The sequence below is a fragment of the Oratosquilla oratoria genome, chromosome 10 (genome assembly GCF_046742065.1).
Source record: "Oratosquilla oratoria isolate Oo_2021 chromosome 10, ASM4674206v1, whole genome shotgun sequence".
NCBI classification, from domain to species: domain Eukaryota; kingdom Metazoa; phylum Arthropoda; class Malacostraca; order Stomatopoda; family Squillidae; genus Oratosquilla; species Oratosquilla oratoria.
Window position 1 is genome coordinate 63690102 of NC_134786.1, and position 5000 is coordinate 63695101.

Genomic DNA, 5000 nt, shown 5'->3' on the forward strand with positions numbered 1-5000 from the left:
TCTATCTAATCATAAGTATTATTAGTAGCAGTAACAACTACTATAGCAATAGCAGTATTAGCAGTAGAAACTGGTGACGATGCCTGTGGCACTGGGAGTGCCAAGAGCTGCCGGGAGCTTTCAAGATGGTGGAGGCGGCGTCAGGTCTCCGATCATCTTGGCGACAGAGACATACGACCCCCGGATGAGGTGGAGAGGGAGCTGTACAGCCAGCGGATGAAGGGGGAGTTTAGTATGCAGGGGTGAATTAAGGGGCTAAGGAAGGCGGTTTCAGGGCAGAAAAAGGGAGTGGATTTTGTCGGGAGATGGACGGAGGACGGGGTGCTGAGGCCGGGGCCGGCGGGAAAGGAGCGATGGCGACGCGCCGAAAACCGTTGGAGAAGAACAGAAGGAAGCATAACTCAACGCGTCCCAAAAGGACCTCGAGTTCTTGGGCCTACAAGAGGAGAGAACCTAGGTGAGGTGAGGGTCTTCTCATGAACGAAGAAATAGAGGAGGAGGAGGAAGAAAAAGTGGGACGTAAAAGAACGGAAAGTGAGAGAATAAAAGTACCTGGCGGGATGAAACAGACCTGACGTGCATGCGGCTAAACAGAAGCAGGGCTGTCTTTATCAAGAACGGCCCTATGTAGTGTAACTGGTGCCTGAAGTGAGGAAGGGAGAACACAAAGTTAGGAGAGACTCGCTTGGAAGATTGTTGCCTTCAGCACAAAGGGAAGAAATGTCAGCGTGCATCCTAAGGGCAGAAAATAGGCAGCTGAAGAAGAAATAGTAATGTTGAAACCACGGTTGATTTTGTATATGCGGATCTGAGAAAAAATACTATCGTGTTTTTCTTTCTTTCTTTTACCTGGCAAGATGTAGAATACATCAGAAATTGATGAAAAAAGTCATAGCTTCAGTCCTAAGACCGAATGCTAGCCCCTCAGGGTTGCACCCCTAACAGGGATCTAAAGATGGATGGTTGGGAGATGATTCTATCTGATGTCCGTTTTGTAGGGCCACTACTGGTAGATACACCGTCTATTGGTCCCATTGTAATTTGCGCTTAACTAAAAAGAGCTACATTTGCATATTAACAATTATTTGAGGGATGGGACAGTAAACCCATTGTCGGTTTCTTCATGTTGGACACCATACAGGCATCATCCCAGTCTAAGCCTAGGCACAAACTGAAACGTAGACGACACAGCAAAGAACAAAGGCAGACTTCCTGTTGCTGAACTGAAGTTTAGTTTGAACTTCTCTCTCTCACTTGAAATGCTTCTAGATGTACTGCATCAGCATTTCAAGCAAGAGAGAAGTTCAACTTATACTTCAATTCAGCAACAGAAAGTCTGCATTTGCTCTGTGCTGCGTCGCCTGTGTCGCCTGCGTCTTAGGTTGTGCTTGAGCTAAGCTGTACCTCATCTTACTGTAATGATTAGTAGAAAAAAACAGGACCTAGAGAAGTGCAAGCGAAGTCATGGTGGTTACGGTTCCGAAAGAGCAAACTGGACTTGAGGAAAGTATATGAAACTACCATGAGGAGTCGCATGTACCATGGCTGTGCAGAGGTATGAAGACGCAAAAAAATGTTTACGGTCAAGTATAGGAAAGAGCAAACTGGATTTGAAGAAAGCATATGAGACTATACCATCAGAGAGTGTATACACAAGAGAGAGTTCCCATGTAGTAGTGCCGTGCTGGGGTGTACATCCGCACAAAAATAGCCCCGGATATGCGAGGAAAGTCTGAGTACTCGTACACCACAGGACCTAAGGTCACATTACAGGTTTTAAGGTTGCATCCACATGGTTGGGTAGAGTACGATTATAGAAAGTATATGTATGATATAATCACGTGGAACTGGTTTGGGTAATCCTCGATTGTGGGTTAAACCTTTCAGTATAGTTAGGGTGTCATATAAGTGAGTAAATCTCTATGGCATTCATGATGAAAGGAATAGTGTCAATGGATATGCTAAGGCATCTTTGATAACGCCGGAGTTCCGGGAAGATGAACAAAATGGCCCGGCGGAAGGGGATAAACTCAGTCTCTGGTGAGATGTGGTCCTGACACGGAAGGAGATTAAAATAGTCATAGGATTTTTCTTTCTTTCTTTCTTTCTTTCTTTCTTTCTTTCTTTCCCAGCAAAGGGAAATTCCCACTCAGTATGCGGATGTGTGGGAAGAAGTTAAATAAGGGGAAATGTGGCTTAGGGGTCTGGGTGCTGATTGATACATTGGTCAGAAGACAAAACTACTCCATCATGGTCCAATTATGCCATTCTAGATGTTCATCCTGGCTAATCCTAGACAATCCTAGGAAAAAACCTAAACCTTGCAAAGGGCTAAGATTGATCCATTAGCCCGTTCACAAGTGATTAAGTTTTGTATATTATTTTCCGTTTAACACCATAGGATTCTGTTCGCCTGAAGACAAAATCCCCTCGCTTCTCGTCGTCTTCCATGAGAATGAAAGAGACTGCCAGAGACCATAAGGCATACACTAGGTAGTTCCAAGTCCCTTTCCACCTATCATCCCCATCCATAAAGTTATCTCTTCTTCTCTCAAAGCAATAATTTCAGCGCTCACTAACTGCATGGTTACTAAGTCTATTCCATTCGTTAACCACTCATTTGGTAAACCAGCTCTTGCCTATTTTCCTAAATCTATTCAAACCCATTACTAGATCTTGTACGTGTTTATTCTGGTCAACGCCGAAAATATTTTATTCGACGAAAGGAGAAGACGCTTCGCAAGCCACAGACAGAGCTGACAAAGAAGCCGAAGTCTTCTCGTAAAAAAAATTGAGGAACCTCCAAATGGGAACTCGGGTACTGAAGAAACACGCTTAGTCTAAGCGCAAACTGAGACGCAGGCGACACAGTCGACGCAGCACAGAGCAAAGGCAGAGTTCCTGTTGCTGAATTGAAGCACAGTTAGAACTTCTTTCTAATTTGAAATGCTTCTAAATGTACTGCTTCAGCATTACAAGTGACGGAGTAGTTCAAACTGTACCTCAGTTCAGCAACAGGAAGTCTGCCTTTACTGTACTGCGTCGCCTGTGTGGCCTGTGCCTCAATTTGCGCTTAGGCTTGGGCACAATATAAACCACGGTTAACCTTTTAATGAACATCGGGAAGCTTCTATTCGGTCCTGGGGTTAATCTCTTCTCTTTGGAAGATTAGGATAAACTGCAAAGCGGAATCGAATGGAGTTTGAGAGACATGGAAAAAGATAGATGGGTTGACCACTTGCGTTTGTTTGTTTGTTGTGAACGTTTGTTGCGAGTTTGAATAGCTGGAAAAAGACTTTAGTTACAACATTCTAGATTTTCCTAAGAATATTCCAATACTGTGTCTAACTTTCGCATAAGTTTAAACTCCTTTTAGTTCGTCAATAAGATTCTCATTGTAAGACACAAAGGTAATTTGACATTTGGAGATTCGAAAGAAAAAAAAAATGACAACCAAAGGCGTTTCTACTCAAACGAAGTCAAAAGTTGACGATAATCTGCCCAGTGTGAACCGGCCCTAAGTTAAGAAACTTTGTTTAGTTAAGTTTAGAAAGACGAGGGGATGGGGGAGGGAGGAAATGGGGGAGGGTTAACACGTAATTTCTGGGAAAACCTTTGCTCGCCTTTGTTACAAAGAGCCTTCCCTCCATCCCTCCCTGCCTTTCTATTCCTCAGCCTTAGTTAAGTTAATACCTTGGTACCGTTAATCGAAAACATTCTGTAGATGTTAAACGGGTTAAACATATCTCGATTAAATTTGGATCACATCTGAGAGTTGAATGGGTTAACATCATAGTATATGATCTTTGTTATGACTGAAGGCGTTATCACGCTGGGCTATTTTTCCTTCAACTGTTGGAGCAGATTTACAGTCCGCGGCTTCCAGGAATAAATCCTGGAGGAAAATATCCTGGAGGAAAATAATAAATTTTCTCCGGCATATCAGATGACATTGTACATAAATTGTTGAGGAAACAAAATAGTTTTGCCATAGTGATTTTACAGCGGGAAAAGTGATGGAGGTGGGCGGTACCTCCGATTAATTGGAGGTCAGAGGAAGAATAGTCCAGTGTGATAGCATCTCAATGGAGCGGCGGGAGTCTCTCTCCCACTTCAGTCCTTAACCAGAAAGGTAAAAAGGCTTAACTAAGGTCAAGGGTTAACTAAGGTCAAGATTTAACTAAAGTCAAGGCTTAACTAAGGGCAAGAGTTAACTAAGACCAAAGCTTAAATAAGGGCAAAGTTTAACTAAGGCCAAGGCTTAACTAAGGCCAAGGCTTAACTAAGGCCAAGTCTAAACTAAGGGCAAGGCTTAACTAAGGTCAAGGGCGTAGAGCGAAATCCTGCAGTGGCTACCACGGAGACAACAGTGAAGGGAGTTAACCTCTTCGGTTTAACCTATGGCTACGGTGGTTTACATGATATATTTGATCACGGCTGGCGCCAGACGATATCATTCAGCCTTGGGAGCGTTACCGTTAAAGCGACAGAAATTTCAGAAGGTAAAAAAAAAAAAGGCATGACAGAAGACCAATGAGAAAAAGAGCGAGAGAGAAAGAGAGAGAGAGGGGGGTGAGAGAGAGGAGGGTGAGAGAGAGGGGGGAAGAACATTATCATCCCTTTCCGAACGAATATTCTTTATATTCTGGCTGACGCCAGGTGATTTTATTCAGCCTCCCTTGGAAGCAAAGGGAGTAAGGGGGAGAGTAGGTTGACACATGAGGCTAACAAATCAGGTATCAATGCTGACGTTGTCAGGAACCGACGTTGACGTAGTCAGGGGCTGGAATAAGACTATGACCAGGAAGGTTTGGTCAAGGTTGAGGATCAGGTGGCAGGCTACTGACGGAGAGGAAATACTCGCCAAGGACGACGTATGCTCGTCCTCGGAAGGTGTAGAGGATGAAAACAAAGATTGTACGAGGGAAGGGGAAGGTTCAAAGGGAGAGGGAGAGGGCAAGGTGTGACCCGACCTGACCCGATTTGACCTCGGCGCTCGC

The 5000-nt window shown here is 44.1% G+C and overlaps 1 protein-coding gene across 1 annotated transcript in view; it reads right to left on the reverse strand.

Annotated features, from left to right (window-relative positions):
* The window catches only part of LOC143029021 (pituitary homeobox x-like), a 76718-nt gene that overhangs the window by 70628 nt on the left and 1090 nt on the right, over positions 1-5000 (reverse strand). The gene's annotated exons all lie outside the window — the stretch shown is intronic.